The 27,301-nt window shown below is 34.0% G+C and overlaps 1 long non-coding RNA gene across 1 annotated transcript in view; it reads right to left on the minus strand.

The window, feature by feature from the left end:
- Positions 1-8,901: 8,901 nt before the first annotated feature.
- Positions 8,902-27,301, minus strand: part of LOC123382940 — a 79,107-nt gene continuing 60,707 nt past the window's right edge. Inside the window, exon 2 of the long non-coding RNA XR_006592142.1 lies at positions 8,902-15,409. This is a non-coding gene — a long non-coding RNA (uncharacterized LOC123382940). The remainder of the gene's footprint in view (positions 15,410-27,301) is intronic.

Consider the following 27,301-nt stretch of genomic DNA (forward strand, 5'->3'; position numbering starts at 1 on the left):
TTGTGAGCTAGTCCAGGGTTGCCAGATTTAACTAAACAAAACAAAACAAAAAACACTGAAGAAAGAAAGAAAACATGAAGTTAAATTTAAATTTTAGATTAAAAAAAAAACCCTCTTTTCTAAGTATAAGCATGTGCCATACATTATTAGTTGGGATATAGTTCTAGGGAAAAGACAGAGAGAGAGAGAGAGAGAGAGAGAGAGAGAGAGAGAGAGAGAGAGAGGTATTTATCTTTTCATTTAAAAATCAGTTTCAACTGAGTGCCCTGTATTTTATCTAGCAACACTAATTCTAGCCATCCCAAATTCTTTTATCTTCCTCAAAACTGTCAAACTTATAAATGCCATAGAGTTTTTGAACATGATCTCCTCTGTATCTGAAATGTTCTTTCTCCAGGTTTTCATATATAACAAATGCTAAAGTTTAAATTAAGCCCCAAAATAAAACATATGTGAAAATTCAAAATGTAGTGCTAAATAGCCATATGCATTTTTTTCAAAGATTAGAAAAGCTAGTTTCTCAAGTCTAGGACCACTCCATGGTATCAAACATATAAAAAGGAATATACACAGGGGAGATCATTCTGGATTATCTGGATAGGTCCAATGTGATTGTGAGGGCCCGTACAAGAGAGACCCAGGAAGAGTCAGAATCAGGAAGAAAGCAATGTAATGACAGATGCAGAGATTTGAGGAAGTTTGAAGGTAGAGGAAAGGACCCAAGCCAAGGAGTACAGTCAGCATGTAGGCAGTCAGCCTACTGCAGGGCATCTGTAGGGCTCCCCTGGGAACCTTCAGAAGGAACCAGCTATGCAGATAGTTTGATTTTAACCCCATAGGACTCAGTCCTCAAGACTATAAAAGAATAAATTTGTGTAGTTTTAAGTCATTAAACGTGTGGCAATTTATGTTAGTGACTACGGGAAACTAATAACACCAGCAAACTTGTAGTCCCTGTTCTTTTCTCATTACATTTTCCGAACTAAAGCAGTCCTGATCTTGGGGGGAAAATAGCTGTTATTTCCAAGTCATGGTCACAGTTTATGTTTTCCCTTTGGATATTCAAATTAGTAAATTTTCAACTTAGAGTGAATTGAAGTTTACCTTTGCCCAAAATAGATCAGGAAAGTCATTGGATTTGCAAATATACTCATAGATTCCTAGAGGTGAACTTATTGATCAAGGACTGTTCCTTTTAAAGGTACTTTATTCACGTTTGTCTTAAATTTGGCATTCAGCCAGCACTCTAGTTAAATTAAGTCTGACTTAATCATTCTTCTTTATTACCCTGAATTTATTTTAAAATTTTGGTGGGGACAGTGGTTTTAACCTTCAACCCGTTTTTAAAACAAGTATGATTAAATATGTTGGGATCTCTTAAAAAATAAGCTAAGCAAAATGCATTAAACCTTTTTATGTAGGCTTTGAAACAGTCCTGTTGACTAGAGAAAGTGCTTTTAGGCACTCCTTAAATGATATATAGTATGTGTATTTCTCCTCAGAAATCAAGCCACATAAAATACATGCATCTGGTAGCCTCTCTCGTCTGTTGCTAAGAGACAACAAATTACGTGATTCTAGAATTGGGGAACAAAGAAAATTACTATGTTTAAATCATGTTATAAAAAGAAGAGAAAAAGAAAATACAACAGGATTTTTTTTTCAAATATAAGCATTGAAAACATAATAATATTCACCAATATAAGACATTACAATATGAGCACCCTTATGATGAGCAGGTAGTAATGATAAGCAGGATGACAGACAAAACTGAGAACACTAAGAAATTCTTACATCTACAAAATCCAGAGGCACAGTGTAAGTGTTGCTTTAATGTTAGAAAGACTAACGGGGCGCCTGGGTGGCGCAGTCGGTTAAGTGTCCGACTTCAGCCAGGTCACGATCTCACAGTCCGTAAGTTCGAGCCCCGCGTCGGGCTCTGGGCTGATGGCTCAGAGCCTGGAGCCTGTTTCCGATTCTGTGTCTCCCCCTCTCTCTGCCCCTCCCCCGTTCATGCTCTGTCTCTCTCTATCCCAAAAATAAATAAACGTTGAAAAAAAAATTAAAAAAAAAGAAAAAAAGAAAGACTACTTGGCTAATTTTTCAGTATGATAAAATAACTTCTTAAAATAGTATGATCAAACATCTTCAACATACCAATTCTATAGAAGTATGTAAACAATTTGGCAACTGGAGAAAAGATTCATATTTTGGCTACATTTATCTAAAATTAGTCAAGTCATTTTAAGATTATACAAATACAAAATAATGAATGAACTAAGGATAGGAAAAAAAGTCTTATCATTGCAATTTCCTCTGTAGGCAACTCTTCTACTGTCTGTCTATCCTGTAAGTACTGGCTTGCTCAAGACTCTGCCTCATTCCTTCTTAGTATTTTATACACTCTCCAAATAAAGTCCATGAAAAAACTTAAGGTCAATAATTCATATCTCACTTTATCTCACTTAATGCTAAATTGTATTTCTATATACCTAACTAAACACTCAACCTCATTTCCAACTCAATCCAAAATTAAACACCTTCAAGAATCTCCTCTTTCTCTTGTACTTCTAATATTGATTAATGACAGTCTCCTTTACTCATTTGCCCAAAGCAGAAACCATCCTAGATGTCATACATTTTCAATAGTTTATAAATTATTAATATTCTGTTCCCTCATCTTCATCCCAATTCCTCTACTTGCAAAATCATCATCTGCTTTTGAGGTTATCTCAAATCACTCTTTATTGCCCTCTTTAACTCTCTTTTTGCTTCCTATTATCATATAGCACTAATGACATTTACTGGAAACCCAAATTCTTTACCAAATCCCCAATGATGACATAATAGAAATGTTTCAATACATGATTCATCTCTTCTCTGAAACCTATATGCCCACTTGACCAGTCACAACTTTAAATTATACTTATTTTCTTGATTTTCTTCAATCTGCACTGCTCTTGTGAAGCCTTCCTTGATTCCTACAGGTGGATATAAAATTCTTAACCTGTATTTCCACCATGCCTTCTTTAAACCTCACATGTTGATCAGAGGTTCTGGTTGCAAGCAACAGAAAATATTATAGCCACCACCATTTTAACATTGCATGGTATTCATCTTGTTACTTCACATTGTACTTTACTAACTGAATTCATATTTGCTACCCCATGAGATCTTTAATCATTAAGAATACTGGGAAAGTATTGAACAGAGTTCATGGCATGCAGTAGATGTTGCTTGTATTTATGCCAACTTAATTTTAAAGTTAATTACATGTAATAATTTAGATGAAATGGATTTATGTGTTTATAATATGACTAGGCAGAAAACAATACACTATGTGTGGCAGTAAGGTGAACTGGGTATTCTAAAGAGTCATCCCAATAAAATGAAGTATACGCAACATAAATTGTAACAGAGCTTAATATATCATGAACTTCTCTAGCTGACCTCCAAAATAGAAGTATATTTGGTTAAAAAAATACAATGAAAAGCAGTACACCAAAGTAAGAACAGGAACATTAAGGCAGTAAGCAAAAGCAAATGGAAGAATAGCTTTAAAAGCAAATAACCATTTCATTACTGTTTTCTAAAAATTAAGGTGAAAAAAAGCAAGTCTTAGGTACAATCCCAAAGTGTTTAAGATATTGAAATTTTTAGGTAAGAATTATAAAATTATTAGGTAGAAAATACAAATGAAATAAAAGAAAGAATCACAAAAAATAAGCAAGGAACAAAAGATTATATAATGGAAATTGGGAATTACATAATGGAATGTAAATAGTATTTTACACAGACACACTCACATATGAAAAAAAATTATTTCTAAAAAAAAAAAAACTCCTACCAGATTAAACACATACAATTAGCTGTAAGTTAATTTGATATGACTAAAATGAGGCACAGAGAGATTTAAATACAGAAAGGGATATTACAGGACATGGAAGACAGAATGAGAAGAGGTAAAATTAGCTAATCATCATCCCTAGAAAAGGAAATAAGATATTTGGAAGAGAAGCAATATTTCAAAGATAACACCCAAGAATTTTCCGGAGTTACTGAAAGATGTGAATCCTCAGATAAGCTGTCAGTTGGGTGATGCACAACATTTTTGGCCTACTTCCTACTTGTGCTCTAATGGCTGAACAATTTTAAGTTTTGCAGGCCAGGCTTTACTTTTGGTGTTTTGACAATACAATTCTTGATAAGACAATTCCTAAAAAACATAAAAATAAAAATAAAATATTTGTTTATTTGTTTCTGGTCACTCAATGTACAAGCAACTATACATGCTGTCTACAACTACAGATCTTGTTGTTAAGCCTAAGGGTTTTTTTTATCTTATATATAGCAGTCTGTGTTTTGTGCTCATCCCTCAACTCAGTTGTGTTTTATAAAACAAGCAGCTTGGATGGGACCTTGTACCCTTCTATATGCTGGCTTACTCTATGCTGGCTCCCATCACAGGCAGAAACTCATAACAGAAGATGTGTCCGAGAAGAAGTCTGGGTCAAATATTTATCTTTTCTTAAGACCAACACTTCAGGGTCACAGTTCCTAAACTTTGTGCCTCCACATTCTCCATCAAAGTGGACTATAAGCCTCGAGGAGCTATAGCAGAGCATTTGCTCCATGTATTACAACTTGCAACCAGCATATTTCTAGCCTGTTTAATTTTCTTTTGCAATGTTTTGTTTAAAGGGAGAAAATCAGGGAAAACATACAAGTTTTCTTAATTTAACCTAACATCTTCACTAACCTTACTATGTGGTAGGTATGTGCTCTGACTTCCAGGATACAATCAACCAAAGTTAGCCAAATGTTTTGTCAGGGATAAGTCAATATTGTAAATATGTTATTTCCCTCCAAATAATTCTATAGATCAATTACAAATACTTTTGCAAGACTTTTCCAGAAAAAAAGTATAAAATTTAAAGGAAAAAGTCAATATCTAAAAGTAGATTGAAAAAGAAAATGTTGGAGCGCCTGGGTGGCTCAGCCAGTTGAGTATCTGACTTCGACTCAGTTCATGATCTCACTGCTTGTGATTTCAGGCCCCGCGTTGGGTTCTGTGCTGACAGTTCAGAGCCTGAAGCCTGCTTCGGATTCTATGTCTCCCTCTCTCTCTGCCCCTCCCCTCCCTTGCTCACACTCTGTCTCTAAGAATGATTAAACGTTGAAAGAAAAAGAAAAAGAAAAAGAAAGAAAGAAAGAAAGAAAGAAAGAAGGAAGGAAAGAAAGAAAGAAAGAAAGAAAGAAAGAAAGAAAGAAAGAAAGAAAGAAAGAAAGAAAGAAAGAAAGAAAGAAAATATGTTGGGATGGCTAACCTTACTAGATATCATTATTTAATACAAAACTACAAAACTACTGTATGCAATACTGTGGTGCTGTCTTGCAGATTTACCAGTTAAAATATGGAGTACTGGGTTATGTGGGTGGCTCAGTTGGTTGAGCATCTGACTCCTGATTTTGGTTCAGGTCATGATTGATCCTAGGGTGAAGCTGGGTGGAATCTGTTTAAGATTTTCTTTCTCCCTGTTCCCCTCTCTCCCACTCACTCAATCTCTCTCTCTAAAATATAAAATAAATAAACTAAAAAAATAAAATAAAATATGGAGCACTGTAGAAACTCTAGAAAGAGATGGACAGACATAGTGAACATTGCTATATTACAATGATAATATTGTAAATCTTTAAAATAATTTTTCTGGAACAACTGCGTAAGCATCCATAAAGACAGGAACCACACTATTATATGAAAGTGAAATAAGGTTCTTACTTTAAACACAAAATTCAATTCTAGATAAACTTAAACTTTAAAACTAAAGTGACGAGGGGCATCTAGGTGGCTCAGTCAGTTAAGAGTTTGACTTCAGCTCAGGTCATGATCTTGCAGTTAGTGACTTTGAGCCCTCATCAGGCTCTGTGCTGCCAGTTCAGAATCTGGAGCCTGCTTCTGAATCTGTGACTCCTCCTCTCTCTGCCCCTCCCCTGCTCACGCTCTGTCTCTCTCTCAAAAAATAAACCTTAAAAAAATTAAAAATAAAATAAAATAAAACTAAAGTGAAGAAACTCCAGAATATCTTTATGATCTCAACTTAGAAAAGAAAACAACTTCTGCAAAAGCACACAAGATGAATAAATGAAGAAGGTAAAATTAACAACTTTGTCCTGAAATTGGTAATTTCTGTTGATAGTGTAAAGATAGAACAGTATTTCAGTGAAAATATTTGAAATGAATAGCTCCGAAAAAACAATATCCAAGATGGGCAAGAAATGTATGTCACTAAGAGAAAAACATACATCCCAGGAAAATGTGGCCTGAAGATCTAAAACTACTAATGCACAGAGAAAGAAAAAAACATGAATGGCAGTATGTTAAATCTTACTAGTATTAGGAAACAATGTAAATTTTCAAAACTTTGAGATAGATAGTTTCTCTGAGAGAAATTTGTCATTAATAAATGTTGGCACAGATAAGTAAATAAACATTTCTCTAGTGGGAGTGTGTAACTGATAAAAACAATTCGGAAAATACCTTTGTATTATCTTATAAAGATAAAAACACATAAACCCTAAGCACCAGACATTCCATACTCATGAATAAATTTTGCAGAAATCTTTGTATAAGTACAGGGGCATGTACAAGAATGTATAATGCAGTGTTGCTTATAATAGGAAATACCTGGAAACAAATGTTTGTTAACCAAAGAATAGATAACTAACTATATTAATAGAACAGATATTCATACTGTAGATTATTAAATATCAGGGAAGATAAACATACAACAGTTACCTAAAACATTAGTAATATTCAAAAATGCAATACTTTCTAAGAAAGGCCAGTAATGGATGAGTACTTAAATTAAGATGCTGTTTATAAAAGGCTGAAATTTACGCAAAATAAAAAGAAATTCTTTATGAATAAATGCTTTTAGAATTAAACTATAATAGAAAAGTAATATTTGGTAGCAACTACGTTTGACAAAAGACAGGGAAATGGGAAATGGAGGAGAATACAGATTAATGCTAATTCATCTTAGGTGGAGTTGTAGCTCATAAATATATATTATCTTATTATGCTTCATAACTTCCATGTATATTATGCATATTGTTTTCTATCATGAAATACTACATAATAGAATATGTCTAAATATTAATACCATTGTTTTCCTATGATTAATTATTGTCCTAGTTACACACACTGATGAATAGATTTGAAAAGTTTCATAAACCCAATCTCCTTGATCTCTGCTATACAGCATTGCAGTGTTTCATCTTTGCCTCTTCTCCACTTCTTTTTCTTATGAAGAGTGACAAAAAAAGACCACATGGGTCAATTGTTTTAGGAATATCACTTAGATACTGGGGCTATGAGGGTGAATGCATCAAGAGAGCACACAGAAGAGTTTTATGTAAAGAATAGAGGGGTTATAGTGCCACAATAGCAAGAAAAAGGTTAAACTGGCCTAAGAAATCACTGAGACAGAGAGCAAGAAGACTCCCTGGAACTTCAAGGCTCTCAGGACTAGAAAAAAGGATATTTTTGCCAGAGTTGACTTTAAACTATTTATTCCAACTCCACTAAATGTTTAAACAAAACATATTTCAGAGTGTGCTCTTAATACATCTACTGCTCTGAGATTCCAATACTTAGGTCTGGATTTTCATACTATTTAATAGTAACAAATTGAGAATGAAAATGTGTGCATTTTTTGTTAGAGAGGTTGTGTGACTTTCACGAGAGTTTCAAAGGATTAGTAGTAGGCATTTGCCAGAATATGGCTCCCGAATATTTTTCCTGCTTACCAATTATTCCACCATGGAATTCCTGTCTTGTATTAAAACAGTGGCTCTTGGGCGCCAGTGACAGCACTGCAATGATTGTCATCCTCTAAGCTAACCCTCAAAGTGAAAGGAGAGTGATAGCATTTAATGCTCTGTGAAGACCGCAACAATATCCTCGCTAGATCAGTTCTGAAGCTGCAGTGTTTTTGCTTCCTTTTTCCCTGTGTACCCTTAACATAGGAGTTGGGTACTGAGGCATACAACTAAGACTCAGCTAAGATCCACATCTATAGGTATTGCAAACTGACTTCCTCAAATACTATTTCAACCTACTTCTCCCTTGTGTTAGTGTACTATAGAGGCTGGAAAGCAAACACCCAACATCCAGTCTCTTTGAACCTAAAAGTTTTTGTGTTCACAGTTTTTGGCTAGTGAGATGGCATTTGGGTGGATGGTTTTTCCTTTCCACAGAAAGAAAGGAAGAAAGAAGGAAGGGAGGAAGGAGGGGAGGGAGAGAAGGAGGGACAGAGGGAAGGAAAAGGGAGGGAGGGAAGGAAGGGGAGGGGAGGGGAGGGCAAGGAAAGGAGGAAAACATGAAGAGAAAGGAAAAGAATAAATCTTTCTTTGTTGTTGTAGTTCTCTCATTATTTCAACACCAAAAAGTGTAACAGCCAGATTGCAACTTTGAAGTTTTAAAGTCTTAAACAAAGAAGAATGGTACAGGAAGATTCAGGGAAGATACACTGGGTATGGAAGACCTACCAACAGGTATCTTGTCATGTAAAACAAAATATACCTATTAACTTTCAGGTACTGTGTGTTAATTTTTTCCATTTCCCAGAGCCTAACTGACATAGTCTAAGGCACAAAAAGGATAAATATACTGCAATTGATAATGTTTGGCTGTCTTTCATTATTTAAGTGATGAGCAATTATGTTACATAAACAAATGGGCACACTACAAACAGAATGAATTATGAAAATTAAAAATATGTCACGAGGTTTAAATCAAATATCAGATTAAACCTTCACATTTAAAGAATTAATAATCCTCACTGTGCATTGTAAATATTAGTCTTGACTGATGAACATGAATTATTCATTGTAATTAGGATTATGTTTGTATTTTCAATCTAAAGTTTATTTTTTATCTACATTTCATAGTTGTTTTCCAATTGTTTTTAATCAATGCTAATGCCAATAGCTTTTCCTGTTAACACATCTCTTCAACAACCTTTGGATTTAAAATTGATACTATAAATACATTGTCTTAGCCTTAATCTGCTTATACAGGCCCTCAAAGTATCTGCCTGCCCATCCCACACGTTTCTGGGAATCAGCAGGGTCATATCTCTATGGTACTCAGGAGGAAGCCAGATCGTGTTTTTCTGCTTCACTATCCTCCTGATGGCTTTCCATGTGGCTTCTGCCTGAGAAGAATGCTGTTAAGCACAGCACAGCACAGCTGTTGCCTGCCGGTAGTTTCCTGAAGCCCTCAGAAGGAGAACCATCGTTGTCTCCCAGCTCTGACTTAGCCTTAGGTATGTGGGCACTGAAGATAAATACTGCTTAAACGCTAAATCTCAGAAAATATTTGTCAACTACTTCATATCTGATGACATTAATCCCTAAAGATTTCAAAGAGCGGTGGGATCTTGTGGATCACTTGAAATAGACCTTGGTAACAATATTACACCATGTAAATAAGCTTATGATACAAATCGAGTTCAATTTATGCCTTTTTTTGGGAGAAGAATGTGGTTGTTAAACATTTACCTGACACCAGTGATTCAAAACAAACAAAATAAAAAATGAACAATACCACCACCATCACCACCAACAAAAAACTATCACTGAGTTTGGGAATGGGAAGGAGGTGGCAAAGAACTTTGACAATCCTTTGTTACTCCATTTTTTATCAGAACCTGGTGCACACAAAGAATTACTCAAACAAACCAAAAAAATCCATTCTTATGCCTTTAGCCAAAAACAAAGGACCTATCTGTACTAACTCATGAAAATAAAATCCTGAATGTATTAACTGCCCACCATATCTACAAACTATATTCTGAATTATTATTTGAATCTTATGATGTAAAACCAAGAAGTTTACTGCAATAGAATCTAACTCCATTTTCGATATTTGATCATAGGTTTCAAGCCCCAACACTTCTATTTATTTCCACTTCTTTCCCCAATCAGGCCAAACTGATAAAATCTGGGTGACCCCTACTCTGATACAGGCAGGAAGTTCAAATCTGCAAGCTCCAGCAGGTGTGCAGGGATCATCATCCCAGTCCGATATCCTGATTACCATACAGCCACAAAGCCACTGTCCTTTCCCTTCTCTCTCAAGCCATTTTCTGATCTGCTTGGAACCTTGCTCCCTCCAAAAAGTCTGATTATGTGAATGATAAATACCTTTATATTCTGTTGTTTGGTGTACAGCACCATTAGTCATGATATACGAACCAAATTTAGGGGAGTCCTTCCTATCTGGGTGAAATGATCAAAATACTTACAAAGGCCATGTAGGCTGTCTTTGGTCCAATAATGGGAAAGAAAAGCTGGGAGAAAGTCCACAAGGAAATGTTGACTAGACTGAGATTCATTTATATGGAATTTAACAATTTGTGGGAGAATGCTAGCATTACAGTTTGTCCATATTCTTTGGTGTAGTGTAAGGTATGCCTTGCTTTTAATGACGCCATTTTTTGAATCCTGTGCCTAGAGTCCAGTAAGTGGGAAAAGATGCAATACAAATAACTATACAATCATTAACTAAATGTAAGGCAAAAGGTTCAGCATTCTTCCTAATATCTGAAACAGGGTCTTATTTGAGCAGAATATACACAGTACAATATTAGAAATGCCATACATATTTTAGGGTTATTTAGAATATCTAGGACTATCCTTCAGCTGAGAACAGAAGTGAAGAAAAAAAGTTACAAGGACTGCATTGTGGAAGAAGAAGTCTTTGAACTAAGGCTTGAGAAACGTTCAGAAATGCCAAGAGTGGAGTTAGTAGAAAATGAAATTGAAGTTGGGAAATAGCATTTTAAACACTGTGTATTTTGAACAATAATAAAAAAGCTGAGAATTCAAACCTGATAGAATAAAGAAAAAGTATAAGCAACAACATGAATGAATCCCATAAACATAATGTTTAGGGAAAATAGATATACAAAAGTATATTCAATATGATTTCAGTACAAAATTCAAAATAGGCTTTTAGCAGTTTGGATCCTGGTTCATGAATGAAAGTACCATAAGGGAGGCTTCTGAAGTGCTCCTAATGGTCAGTTTCTTGATCTGGTGATTAAACAGTTTAATCTGATTAAATAAATATTCAGATTATGAAAATTTATTGAGCTACATATTATGATTTATAAAGTTTTACATGTGGATATTATACTTTAATAAAGCTAAATTTCAATATTAAAATAAATACCAACAAATTCTGAGTAAAAATAAATGAATGGTTAGGTTTGGTTAAAGACTGACAATACTGAACAACAGTGGGATGGACACACATTTGAAAACTGGAATTATACTGCGATAAGCTATAAAAACAGTGCTAAGAAGTTTTGGTGTGTCAAAATTACACGCAAAAGTATAAAGAGTAGTATAAATACAGTTTAGTTTTCCCAAAACTAATCTGAAATTAATGTAGATAATGAAGGGTAGGCAGTAAGTGGTAATAGCACACTTAGGGATTAGAACAGTTGGTAAAATAAACCAGACAATAGCTTATGCAGCAATGCATTAGTGTGAGAACAGTTGGAATACCCTTGCAAATCAGGCACTCTGTACTAACATACCTGGCAATTTAATAAGGTTAAGCTAAAAAGACAGTGTAGTGTAAAACTCCTAAACCTAGCTAATGACACTGAAGATGCTCATATGAGGAATTTGAGGCTTGAAGAGCTGAAATGAAGGACTGCCAGGACATTCCTGAGTTCTGCTTTTCTTTATATTTTAGGAGAGTGAGAAAAAATTGAAACTGCTCTTTGTTTGGAAAAAGTTCAATTAAATCAATGTCTCAGTGCCTTTTGGGAAAGTCAGCTATTCACTGTATGGTGCTTCAACTCTATTTCAAAGTGGCCCAAAGGTGTTATAAAAAGTGGTAATTAGGTTTATCAAACTGATTTGTATAGACTTTTGCCTGAAGCTATGGCTTATTCCTTTCAATAAACTCAGTGATAACAGGCTTAAGCCTTACTTATTTTCTAAGGAAAAGTCTCTTGACCATAATACAGTCTGGCATGAAAGGAGGCAAATTCTTCAGCTCTGATCCATTCAAAGTATAGAAATGTGCAATTTGAGCTGGCAATACATTGACAGGACATTAACTGTGCTTCAGTATGGACATAAGCACTCAACCCAAGAAAAGCACGTCTTCTCCTTGGCACTGGAGGAGACGGTATAGTTTGTAAACCCTGGACAGCTGCAGTCTGAATGACTGCTTCAGGGCTCTTCTACCACGCTAAGCATGGGTATTGCTACCTGAATAAGTTTACACTTCCCTAAAATATTTGAGTGATTTAGGCCAACATTACATACTATTTCGTTCTGCATGTTTCGCCACCTCTAGCAGAGCAGTTTGCACATGGAGATCAGATTGTGGGGCTCCCTCGTAAACCCCCCACCAGTTCTACCAGCTACGTGCTTTGGTGCCTATCTTCCCTTTTCCTCCTGATTGAGCGAAATGTGACCCCTCTTTCTACCTACCAGGTATCTGCATATAATCCAGTTCCTATACATACCTGTCTTTATTGGGCACCATCTTTGGCTATGCACCCTAGTCTACTTGTTCAGTTTATGGATAAAAATGCATGTCTTTATATTTATCTAATTTACAAATGAAGAGAAAATGTATAGAAATGGAAATTTATATGTCTTCAGAATCAAAAGCAACATTGTACAAAAATAAAATAGGTAAGAAACAATGTTTAAAAATCTTAAAAATGTATATAAAAACAAAGCCTTATTATTTATTTCTTTATGGGACTATGTTAGTGACTCAAAGAAAACCAGTTCTATGGCACTGACCTATTCAATAGAAGACAAATTCTATGGACAGGAATGAATTAAGCACTGGACATTATAGGCATTAGGCATTACATTTCTGCTTCAAAAATTATTTATCAGGTTATGTCCTATGAAAAACCTCCAAAATAGGGTCAGAATTTCTCTGGAAAAAAATTATAGTAAGCAATTATAGAAGCCTTTCTATATACTTCTAAATCTCTTTCTATATATGTGCTACAGATTTTTTTTCCCAGAACAATGCAATATTCTGGATCATGACAGTCAGTATACTCTGAGTTCTAACTACCAAGTAAAAGTAACCATTAAATAGTAGAAATGCACTGCCTCTAAGAGAATATTGTCAGAGGGAAGGTATTATAGGAGTGTTAATGTGAAAAAGTCCTTGGGAAAACCCCTCACTCTCTCCACTGTCTCCACATCCATCACATGCATACGATACCTAATATCAAGACAAAAGTGTCTGCTTAGCTAAGTTTCATTGTGTCCCGGAATACATCATTCATAGGAAAAGCCCAATGTGCTACTGAGAGACACTCTTTCGACAAATAAAGTCACATCTTCATGGGCTCCAATTATCTCAGAAAATTGTCACATGCCTTAAATTTCATTAATAAAAACACGTAAGTCTTGTAATATCACAAGGCGGGTATATGAGTCACTGACAAACGTCATGGAAAGAACATTTGAAATGGCAAGGGAAAGGTTTGGTTTAGTTCTTTTACACTGAGTTGCCTTCCTGAAGAATCATAAAAATGTCTTAACCACTTCAGCTTCACCACTAAAGCCCTACATTCAGAATTAAAAGAAAATTAGGCCATGTCATTTTTACATTAATATTATTTAAACATTCTTTGAAATCCATATATACATATACACATATATAAATACATGCATATACATACATATATGCATGTATTTATATATGATAACAATTAAAATTGCTTTATAGGTCATATACTTGAACAAAAGTTCTTTCAATATCTACAGAGTATATGAATATCAAAAACGTATTCACCAAAACATGTGGCAGTACTACACTAAATGCTGAGATTATAAATATAAATAGGATATTGCTGTCATATTAGTCATGCTGATTAACTCTGGTTCTTATAAGACATAATCAAAACATTTCATTGTGTTAACAAACTACAAATTTACTTCTTATAACACAGTCTGACTATAGTGTTCAATGGAAAACATTATATGTGATGTTTCAGGATCTTAGTTTCTTCTAAATTCTGACACCACTAACTTTTAGGGCTATGCTCTCTGCTACCGTAGCTATAAAACCTATGTAGATCTTTAAGTTTAAATTAACTTAAGTTAAAAATTAAGTTCCTCCAGTGCAGTATCTATTTTTCAACTTCTCAACAGATACATGTGGCATTTGGCTACTATATTGGAGAGTGCAGAATCATTTCTTCTTTAGTCTTTCATTCATATATAGGGCAAGCAAAGATAGTTCAGTGAAAAAATAACATAGCTTCTGCTATAGTCTAGTTTTGTAGTTACTAATCACTTACTCCATTTTCCTTAAATGGATAAAATTTACTCACATACATGCTTCCCAAGAGAGACATCCCAAGGACCCATACAGTCCCTGCTTAAAGCCCACATAGAGTTCCAGTCTAAAGCCCATACCTATTACAGACACTAGTCTCATTATAAGAATAAGCATCTAGGGGTGCCTGGGTGGCCCAGTGGGTTAAGTGTCCAACTTTGGTCCAACTTCGGCTCAGGTTATGATCTCATGGTTTGTGAGATCCACACTGACAATGCAGAGTCTGCTTGGGATTCTCTCTCTCTCTCTCTCTCTCTCTCTCTCTCTCTCTCTCTCTCTCAAAATAAATAAATAAACAACAACAACAAAAAGAATAAGCATCTATCATAATGGCTAAATTAGCTGTGTTGCTTAAAGATGTATTTAAACCCTGCAACTGTGATTCAAGATGAATAATATAAGTTATATTATAGAGGAGGTTACAGACCAATTGAAAATGAAATCACTGTTCTTCTTGATTAAAAATACGAATAAAGATTTCCACATAACTATAAACACAGGATGACTTTTATTTAAAGTGAGGGATAGCCCACATTTATTTATGTGCTCCTTTTCATCCCCCTACACTTGTATGTCATGCTTATAAAAATACTGTTTAAGGGTATTACAAAAACATAAAGAGAACTTGAGGAGGCTTTTAGCTTAACCAAATGAATTGTATAGTGCCAATTTCTTCAATCATCCATCAAAACTGATGTCTACATTGTTTCTACTTCTAAAACCATAAAAGTCAGATTGCATATTTATTAGTGTGTTCTGTCTTTGTCTCATCAGAGTAAATATATTCTATTATTATGAATTAATTACAAGAAAATAGCATGTCCATTGTTATAACTTTTAAACTAGTGGTTTTAAAATTAATACACAGAGTGGAATAAAAATATCACATTTTAATTGTAATCATTACATGAGGGAGTATCAGAGAAAAAATTAGGCACTCACCAAGCAACAATGAAAAATGCAAAGATAACTCCTCTTGGTTATAGCCCACAGCTGCTCTTGAACATCCTGCAAAATAAACAGTCTCAATTATAAACTTGGCATGAAGAATAACGTTTGTGTGTTACAATTAACATAACTTATATGAGCTGATTTTCTCGGCTTTATGACCAGCAACCTATAGGTAAACAGAATATTCTACATTTAGGATGCAGTTCATAATTTAGAACCAATTAGCATTTAATACACAAACATTACTTAGTATGTTTACTTGAAATCTGGAAATATTCTTCAAGAAATAAGAGAATAAATAAAAACACAAACTATGCATTTTAAGGGTATATTTTAAATAATTACTAATTTGGTTTCATTAATTCATGCTACTCTCATAACTGATTTGCACATTACCAGTATAATCATTTGAGAGCAAGTAATTTTTACACAAATGTAGTCCCTTATTTTCTTGAGTTGATTATTTTTAAAATTATACTAAACCTTAATGATAAAAAAATAATTCTTCATTTAAGCTATCTCTTTTAACTGAGACAAATTCAAACATAAAATATGTTTGTAAATGGAATCGCTATTTAAAAAAACCTACTTGTGAACTATGAAGAAGTAAACAAATTAACCTAAAACTAATATTATACTGTATGTTAACTAACTGGAATTTAAATACAAACCTAAAAGTAAATAAATACTCTTTAAATAGGAAACAAATAAATGCTGCACATTCATTTTTGTATACTAAGTTTACCTGTGAATATTCTTGCTGGACAAAATCAACAATAACATGAGCGGTTGATATTACTTATTTAATCCTCTGTTAGCTAGGTCAATGAGATGCTTCTGATCAAGATGTTATATCTCAGTGAGTGAAAGAAAAGCTCAGGGCCATTAATTTTTATTTTATTCATTTTTTAGCTGATAATTTTAGTTGTCTTCAAGTTATCTTTTCTCTCCATTTTTAGTTTAGTAATGGAAACTATCAACTCAAGTTTTAGTGGCAAACCAGAAAACCTTGAAGCTCAGTGTAACCACATAACTATGTTCTATCAAATAAAATATGAACAGAAATGCTACGCGCCAACTACTGTGTACTATCTTCAGAACAAAGTTGTACCCTTCACTGCCTTTTCCCCTCCAGCCCTATATCTGAAGCCAAATGTGGGAGTGGTGAGCTCTTTCGACAGGATGGACAAAATCCATGCTCTGCAAAAACTGTGGGCAAACAGATGGAGAAACCCAATCACTCTCTGAATAACGTTACGAAGCAGAGCTGCCCAGTCTTAAGTACTCCTCCAGCAAGCTTCCCATAAATTTACTCCTCCCAGTCCTCTCCTCACTCTCTCCTACCCCTTCCTTTTCTCCAGATCATACATCACCAGCACCCAGGAAAACTGTCTAGCAAAACATAACTCACCAAAGAGGAACAGATGTGGAACAAACTGATACGGCAAAATCAAAATTCTCGTAAGCAGGCAGGAGACAGAAAACTTTGCATTTCACAAGAAAATAAACACTTCTATGATTACTAGCAGTGGCAAAATAATTATGGAGTTCAAAAAATAGCTGCCAATTTAAAAAGAAAGGGAATAGAGGTAGGTTTTGTGTTGACTTATTATATGAGACATTGGAGCTGGTAAAACAAAGTAGTGAAAGTCATTAAAAGGGAAAGATTCTTAAATTTTAAATTTAGATTTATTCAGTGAATACTGTGTATATTTAAAGTTGTGACAGAAAGGTTAATTATGGATGGAACTTTAACTAGTATTCTCTGCCTATGAGAAACTGATAGTCTTAACTAATTCATATTAGTACTTATATGAAAATCCTAGAATAGCTACAATTTTGATTATTATGCTTATACAGTAATTGATAATATTTGAGACTTGAAATATATTTTAAAGTACTAAAGGATAAATTACCTTATTCCTTGCCTTTGGCTACACTTAAGTTACTAAATTCGGTCTCTCTTATCCCATAGAGTAAATTTAACCCTCAATTCTTAATTGAAGCACGTACTTGAAGTGTTGAGTCTTTTTATTCAAAGCTTATTCATATCATAGAAGTAATTGTGATTGACTCAAGTCTTGTGGCTTCTCCGAAATTCTGCTTCCGTGTTATAGTAACAGAAGTGTGACTTCAATTTTCTCTTTTGAATTGAGAAATAATTGAGGACAGTTTTGAAAAGGAGTCAAGTGCTTGTTTTCTCTGAATAATCCCGCAATTTTGTTTTTTGAGTGTAGAATCATGAATGGTGTGTTTAATGCTGATGAGCAAATTGCATTTAAGCCAGAAATGTAAGAAGGATTGTAGATAAAAGAAATACAGTGGGTAAAAGCAGATAGAGCTAATTAATGTGGATCCATTCCAATGGAAAATTGTGGTTCTGGCAGTTATGAAAGGAAATATATGGATTAGAACTCAAAAACTCAAATGACAGAGATGAACCAAGATATTAAAATAAATAGCAACCATAAAGATAGAGGTATGTTGAGCTGCATAACCAGTTAAAATTATTATATGCATTTTATTAAAGTGTATATTAGACTCCATTTTTTGAGCAAGTTATATATAGGTTTAGAATATTACTTATTTGGTAAATGAAAACACTATAATATTAAAAATATTAAAATGGAAAAATCCAACTATAATTTCCTCATTATGTATAGTATATTAGTAGTAGTAGTAGTAGTAGTAGTAGTAGTAGTAGTATTTGAGAGAGCATGAGTAGAGGAGAAGGGCAGAGGGAGAAAGAGAGAGAATCTTAAGCAGGCTCCACTTTCACCACGGAATCCGACACAGGGCTCAGTCCCATGACCCTGGTCATGACCTAAGCTGAAACCAAGAGTCAGACTCTCAACCGACTGAGCCACTTATATGTATAGTATATTATTTTTTGTTTTTTTAATAACTGTTTAATGTTTATTTTTGCGAGAGAGAAAGAGAAAGAGAGACAGAGTGCGAGTGGAGGAGGTGCAGAGAGAGAAGGAGACAGAATCTGAAGCAGGCTCCAGGCTCTGAGCTGTCAGCACAGAGTCCTATATGGGGCCCTAACTCACTGACCTGAGCCAAAGTCGGACGCTTAACCAACTGAGTCACGCAGGCGCTCCAGTATATTATTATTTCTAAAACCACCCTAAACAATAAGTAGATATAACCCTTTAAAGATGTTTCCTCATATCCTTATGATATAAATAAAACTGTTCATATTTGAAAAGTAAAGAATAAATAGATAACAATGAGGGAAATAGCATGTGGTATGTATCCATGCTTTGTTTTCTTCATTTTTTGTGTGTGAAGATGGGTGTGTTATTATTAAAAAGATGGGGGTGAAAATACTCTTTCTGAGGTATAAGACATTAATTGGAAAATGGATTTATCTTTGAATTCTTTAGTTTTTAGATGATTGGCAATACACCAGAAAAAATTATTTCAAATGAAATAGAAGGAATATACCAATGACTATACAAGCTGAGTTGAGACGGTCTTTATGGTTACCAGATTATTAGTATTTACCAGATTTTATTACATATTTCATTTTAATATACATTCCTTACCAAAATAACATGGTCAAATTCTTGTGTTCTCTCTCCCTAATCTTATGTTACACCATTTGTCAAACTTCAGAGAAGAATCTTAGAGCAAATAAGCAAAGAGGAGAAAATGGCTGAACTTTACAGTTAACTGGTTGAACATTTATTTGAATTAAACATTTAAATGTGGCTAATTAACTCATTAACCTTTATATTAAAAATTCTATTTCACACTGTGTACTACACGGAAGTTCAGATGTGGTTCAGCTGTTACTTAATTAAATCTAAGGCCAAGATATTTTTTCAAAGATTCTCTACTAATTCATTTATTACAAGATTGTAAACATTCAGAACAAGGCCTAGGCATATTTTACTATTATTTTATTATTAAATAAGTTTCATTTTCAATAATATACTTGTTTTTACCAAGAGTACAAATCCTTTTCTATTACTGAAGAAGCATAATTATGAAAGTCTCATGGTTTTCAAATGTAAGCATGATTGGGAAAACAGATTCTTTATACCAGTTATACATTTAAATTTCAATTTTATACTCTTATTTTTGTAGAACAATGTTAGTTTTTAAATTAAATTCAAGAAAATTTAATTGAAGGAATGATATTTCATATAAACACAAGTATTTATAAATCAGAATTTTTCTTCAATATAATAAAAATTCTATAGGTTATTATGGTTACTATGTCATTATACAGTAAATAAAAACTATTCTCTTTCATAGTTTAAAAAAAAGAAATATTGCAATCACAGCTTGGCTTCTACTAAACATCAAGATATTTATCTATCTCCATATGTATCTATCTATCCATCCATTCATCCATCTATCTGTATCAGATGTCTCAAGTATCTAGCTGCTTCTCAGAATGTTTTTTCCCAAGATTCCTCTCACCATGTGACTGTATCTTTCAATAGTGAAATCATTTAGGAAAATTTCTTTTGTTATATAACTTATATTTTGTTATTTTTTAATGAAACATAAATAACTTATTTTAAGTTAAAGATTAGGAAGTACTTTCTAAATTTACCAGATGAATGAATTCTGAAAAACATAGTTCTGCAATTAACAAATATGACATAGAAAATCTGAGAACAATAATACTAGCAGAAATATGCATATACAAGTCTCCTCTCATAGAAGATTTTTAACAATACATACATAATCTACCTAAATTGCTTATTAATTTTTAAATGTTTATTTATTTATTTTTTATTTTTGTGAGTGGAAGCAGGGGAGGGGCAGAGAGAGAGAGAAAGAGAGAGAGAGAGAGGATCTGAAGTGGGTTCTGTGCTGACAGCAGTGAGCCCGATGTGGGGCTCAAACTCATGAACCATGAGATTACAACCTGAGCCCAAGTCGGACGCTCAACCAAGTGAGCCACCCAGGTGCCCCTAAATTGCTTATTTTTAATGAAACCTGTTTGGATGAAGGATAAATGGAGTCAGTATTAAGTATTTTTTCTTCATTATTTTTTTATAACTGGAGGGGAAAAACTCACCAAATCTGAAAACAGCTACATTTTAAACATGTCTGCATAAAATCACATAACCTGATGCAGGAAAAATAAATACTTTAGAAAATATTTCTCATGGTTTTAGGTTCCAAAAGTTTTGAATTTCAGGTATATTTTACTTATGCTTGATTCTTGCTTTTATCTTTTGCATCATTAGTAAAGTTTATTATTAGGTATCATTTACTTTTACACGTCAACTTTTATCTTAACACAACTTGGTGGAGGTTGCAGACCTCCATGGGTTTTCAGACTCATTGTTCACTTTTTCAATGAAATGGAGTAAAAAGCTTGAAAACTGAACTTTCATTATGCTTCCTAGACATCCTTGGGATGAAGTAGTAAAAGTTTACTGGGTAATATTCAAGATATGAACTTAGACTATGGAGACGTGGCCAAGGGAGAAATAACAAATGAAAAACATTAAAATAAATAAAAGTAAGCAGTATTTCTATTTCTTTGCTGTTCTTAGCATGCCCATTGAAAATTCATAAAGAAGAAAAATAAAACAACCTAAGAGAAAGCAAATATATTTCTTTCTTTTTATATTTTTCTGGACACCTGATTAGTTGTCAGAAGTGAAGACTACACATGTGGCTGAAAGCCAGGACCAGTATATGGAAATCAGAAGATCTTCTATTAAGACATGAGCCTCAATGTACCAATTCCCATGCAGAAAGAGAGGACACTTTAAAAGTCACAAAAGCATAACTTAGAAGATATGCACATTCTTGGAGGTTATAGTAGAAAGTTAGAAAACAATACTGAGGATGGTATTCTGTCACTTCATTCTTACTACATAAAAACATGATGCCAGTAACACAGATTGCACGTAAATGAAAGATTGTGACTTGCCCTTCTTATACGACATCCACCAAATCTCCCTTTCACATGGTTTTAATTGTAATTTTAAATGGGAATGTTTGGAATCATTTAAGCCCTCCCTTGTGGTAAAATTATGCAATATATTACACCAGGAGGACAAAAAAAAAAAAAAAAACCCAAACATTGGATGAATCATTTCTGATTCCCTCTAACCATTTGGTAGCCTCATCTGTTATTATATCAGGTAATGGAGACTGACACAGACTATAGGGATTAACAGTAATTCCTCAAACACTTTTGTTATACCTGATACAATAAAATCTACACAAAAAGTACCACAAAGGATGGTTGAGAATCATAATGGACTTGGCAAGCATCTCTTCCCTTTCAATGTCAAAGTAGGCCAGGCCTAATTGTAATTTCATGAAAATTAAAGTATTATGATACTAATTTAGCTATCAAATGACTTCTGAAGATTTAATTAACTATAGTGAAAAGGCAAAATAAATAAAATCTGGTCAAAACATTAAGCTTTTTTTTAAATAAGTCATATATTATCAGTGACACTATGTTCTCTAATATTTTTATATTCATACTTGATAGTATTTTATGTGTTTGGAATAGTTTACTTTTTCTTTTTTTTAAATTTAAATTTTGGTTAACAAACAGTGTAATATTGGTTTCAGGAGTAGAATTCAGTGACTCATCACTTACATAAAACACCCAGTGCTCATCCCAACAAGTGCCCTCCTTAGTACCCATCACCCTTCTAGCCCATCTCCTGTCCACCTCCTTCTATTAACTCATAGTTGGTTCTCTATAACTAAAAGTGTTTTATGGTTTGTTTCCCTCCCTTCTCTTTTTTTCCCCTCATCCCTATGTGTTCATCTGTTCTGTTTCTTAAATTTCACATATGTGTAAAATCATACGGCATTTGCCTTCTCTCATTGGCTAATTTCACTTAGCATAATACATTCTAGCTCCATCCACGTTGTTGCAAATGGCAAGATTTCATTCATTTTGATGACTAATATTCCATTGTATATATATACACTACATCTTCCTTACCCATTCATCAGTGGATGGACATTTGGGCTCTCTCCATAGTTTAGCTATTGCTGATAATGCTGCTATATACATTGGAGTGTAGATACCCCTTTTGAATCTGTATTTTTGTATCCTTTGGGTAAATACCTAATAGTGCAATTGCTGGATTGTAGGGTTGTTCTATCTTTAGTTTTAGTCAATCTCCAGAGTGGCTATACCAGTTTGCAGTCCTAGAAACAGTGCAAGAGGTTCCTCTTTCGCTGCATCCTTGTCAATACTTGTTTCTTTTGTTGTTAATTATAGCCATTCTGACAGGTATGATGTGGTATCTCATCATGGTTTTGATTTGCATTTCCCTGGTGATCAGTGATGTTGAGCATCTTCTCATGTGTCTGTTAGCCACCTGGATGTCTTCTTTGGAAAATTATCTATTCATGTCTTCTGCCCATTTCTTAACTGGGTTATTTGTTTTTTAGGGTGTTGAGTTTGATAAGTTCTTATAGATTTTAGATACTAAACGTTTATCAGATATGTCCTTGGCAAATATCTTCTCCCATTTTGTAGTCTGCCCTTTAGTTTTGTTGGTTTTTTCCTTTGCTGTGCAGAAGATTTTTATCTTGATGAGGTCCCATAGTTCACATTTGCTTTTGTTTCCCTTACCTTTGGCAACATGTTTCGTAAGAAGTTGCTCCAGCTGTCAAAGAAGTTGCTGCCTGTGTTCTCCTCTAACACATTTCCAATATTTTGATTGTGAGTTTAAGATTCACTAAAAATTAGCCACAGACAAGATGAAGAACATGGGTTTTCATGTCTAGACATGCATGTCTAGACTGTGGTCCCCATGTCCAACTTTGTCTTTTAAGATCCTCCTTTTCTCAATATGATCTCACTTTGATTTTTAGAGCTCCAGTGAATATGTTACAGTTATTCTGCATCAGAAACTGTTAGCTCTTTCTTCCCTTTTCATAGAGAATTCTATGGTTCCTGGTGACATGAGAGCCATAAAATGGAAGGAACCTACATCTGAATGTCTACATGGAAGAAAGCCATCCATCAACCAGAAACACTTGAACTATTATGTGGGTCAGAAGCACATTCTACTTTGTTATGGAAATGAAAACAAATTTTGATGCAGCAGCTGGTTGCAAATGGGCTCCTATAATATCAACTACTTGATATTTGGAACTGGATTTGTTTTGGATTCTCATTTTGTTCTCAGTATCTAGCAGGGTCATATTCCTTTCATTCTTTTGAACAAATACTGCGAAAAATATAAATTCATCATACATAAACAAATATGTATTTGACTCCCAATATATTCAAATATCTGACACATATTTTTCAAAAAACATACTGTCTTTTCAAATATATATTACACATTTTCATTCCAAGCAACATTTTATAATTTGTTTACTTGTGAAGTCAAAGCCGTGATTCTCCTGTGGATTAAGAAGCAAATCTAAGAAGTAAAATTAGGGAAACTTGGGCTGTTCTACTCTAAAAGGAAACTTGAAAAATTGCTGTGCTGTATGGTGTCATAGTTGGTTGTGGGTTTGTGGACACTCTCAACACTTTTACCTGCAGCCAAATTTCAGTAAAAAATAAAGACGTGTGAAAAGTGCAAACATGTAGTCTTCCTTTTATTTTCCAATGGTTTTAAATAGTCTTGTAAGTACAATAAAACCTTGGATTGCAAGTAACTTGCTCTGTGAGTGTTCTTCAAGACGAGCAAACATTTCTAATAAATTTTAACTGTAGAAAGAGTGATATCTTGCAATACAAGTAATACATGATGCCAAACATCACATGATCAGAGCTGAGCCAATGATTCTTCTCTCTCTCTCTCTCTCTCTCTCTCTCTCTCTGTCTCTCTCACTGCAGGATTATGAGTGATCATCTCCCATGCTCAAATGCTTGGTCTCAGGCCACAGTGTTTGGCAGAAATCAGTGATTTTTCAGAACACTGGAAGGTGCGCACAACTGGCACGAGTGTATTTTTTGTCACTTTAGAGCACGTATGGAGGACAGTCCTTTGCTTTTCCATACAAGAGTAAACTTAGGAATGCTTTGCTTCATTCTAGGTCAGGCTGCCTTCAGAAAAAAACCCTTTCCTCTGCTGCCTTATTGCCAGTTAAATACAGTATATGACAGAGTTTATGAATACTGTACTGTAGTCAACATCCATGAGAGCACATACAATGGCCCCCATGCAGAAAAAGATTCCAGTGAGCCAACAGATAGCAGTGATTCCATTAGTGATAGTAAAAGTCATCCTACACAATAACCTTTCTCTCTCATCTCCCTCACACCAGCCACAAATGTTTTCAAAGGTAATAGCAGGTTAATATGTGTAGTTTTCTTTACATGTTGCATTTCCTTTATTATTTTGTACTATATTACAGTATTGTAATCATTTTTATATGAATATTTTTGGGTTGCGGAATGAATTATCTGAGTTGCCATTATTTCTTATGGGGTAATTCGCTTTGATATACAAGCGCTTTGGATGACAAGCATGTTTTCAGATTGAATTTTGCTCACAAACCAAAGTTTAAATGTATTTCATAATTTTGCCTTTTAAGTGTAGCAGGTATGTCTACAGATGCGGAACTCCAATACTCATAGTGAAATTCTTTGATTCATTAATTCCACATTTTCCTTTTCTACTATTCTGCATGAAGATTCTATCATCCTCCATTTTTTTAAGTTTGATAAAAATATTGTTATTACTATTATTATTTCAGGTACAAAAATTAATTTTTTTATCAAGGTGAAGTGATCCTGATCTAATAAAACTAGCTGCAAAGAATTCTTTCTTTCCTGAAGGAGAAATCATTATTTGTCTAATCAAAACACAGCACTGCCATTTTTTTAATCATGTATTTATTTTTCCAATTTCCTCTCCAAACAAGGTTGATTTATCAGTGGTCAATGAGGTATAAAGGAAAATCTATGCGGGGTATTTGGAAAAGATTATGTTTATTACATAAGAAGGCGATTTCAAAGGGAAAAATAAGGATTGTGGCTTCATTTTTTTCTTCTTCCAGTTAAGCATATAGGAGTGATGGCATGATGTATGAATGTAAAGCAGCATTCTTATGACATTGAGGAAATGAGCAGGAATAAAAAGCCAATAGCCTGAAGATTAAAAAGTGGTATTGAAATATTTCTCCTATTTTATTAAAGCCCACCTGTTAAGAGTTCAGCAGTAATAAACCTGTTGTCAAAGAAAAGTTAACTTAAAACAATAAGTGAAAGATACCTTATGGAAATCTGCAGCATATTATTTAAAAGACTTTTCATATATGTTTGTTCTAGGTGATTTAGGGGTGGTATAATGTAAATAAGAGTTGTCCTTTATTAGGTGACTTAGGAAGAAAGGAAAATCAGATCACTGGGTGACTTTGCTCTTAGGTAACAGGCACCAAAATGAAAAAGAATAGGAAGAAGGAAGAATAGGCACCCATGTTCTCCAGAACATGGGCATGCTTAATTTATTTTTTGATTGAAGAATGTTCTTCTATCTCTGCTAATATTTCCTGAAGATATTTATGTTTGTGTTTCCTAGATGTTCACAGTCAGGGGCAAGTTTCCAGCCATCAGAGGTCAGCGGTCAGGTTCAATTTTGTTTGCTTTGTTATTATTTTTTTAATTGTTTCACTTTGTTGACATCTTAGAGCCTCTGACTAGCCTAGGATCATCTACTTCACTCTGTATGTTTGTGTGTGTTGGTAATCAAGAATAAATACACTTAGATCCCAAGCTACCACTTCAGTATTTGCTCACATAGAGCCTAAAACATTCTGAACACATATATTCAGATGTTTGGAGATTAAAAAAAAAAAAGAAGAGAAAATATGAACTGCATTCAGTCATGAAAATTAGTGATCAAATGTATAGTGCTCAAAATAATTAATCTACTATTGAATACTTTGGCTATTATGACAATATAGTATCTCTTTAACCATAGAAACTTATAACACACCCTTTTTTCTAACTGAAGTACAGTTAATATGCAGTGTTATATTAGTTTCAGGTGTACAATACAGTGATTCAACAATTCTATACATTATTCCATGCTCACTATGATACGTGTGCTTTTTAAAAAATTTTTTTAACATTTATTCATTTTTGAGAGCTGGGGAGAGACAGAGCATAGTGAGGGAGGGGCAGAGAGAGAGAGAGGGAGACAGAGAATCTGAACCAGGCTCTAGGCTCTGAGCTGTCAGCACAGAGCCTGATGCAGGGCTCGAACCCATGAACTGTGAAATCATGACCTGAGCTAAGTTGGACGTTTAACCATCTGAGACACCCAGGTGCCCCATATGAATGTGCCCTTTAATCCCCACTGCCTGTTTCATCCATCACCACCCCCCCTACTTTTCCATGGGTAACCATTAGTTTGTTCTCTATAGTTAAGAGTTTGTTAACTCCAGTGGAATTAAAATTTTTAAAAATGAAAATTAATTTTGCTTTAGCTTTGTATACTAAAATATTAAACATGCATGCTTAAAAGATTTTGGGATCTTTCAGAAATAATAATTAGGAAAACAAAGATAATTTTTTTCTATATGCCATTTTTCATATTAATCAACACTAAATATAAATTACATAGAATATTTAAAAATAAAATTAAGAGAAGAATATGCAAAGGGTTCACTTTTCTTCTTGATTGAAATAATTCACGGAAAGCTGTGTGAGTGTCCATGTGTGTTCAAAAAAGAAGAAAGTAAAGACAAATTGAATTACTTGACTAATCAAAAGTAGATAGTGGAAAAACTTGAAACTTCCAATAAATTTGTTAAAATTTATCATACAAATGCATTTTGGGTATCTGTTTTGGGAACCTATGATTTTTTTTTCTCTTGCTATGGAAAAGATTTTCACATATTAAATTATCTGATATTATCCTTATATTTCTTCCTAACATGATTTTAGAAGATGTAATTGCATTACTCCATCTCCATTTGTTTCATTCATTTATTCAACACATCTTGAGCTTCTGTTTATAGTCCAGGCACTAC

Source organism: Felis catus, chromosome F1, assembly GCF_018350175.1.
Source record: "Felis catus isolate Fca126 chromosome F1, F.catus_Fca126_mat1.0, whole genome shotgun sequence".
NCBI lineage: Eukaryota > Metazoa > Chordata > Mammalia > Carnivora > Felidae > Felis > Felis catus.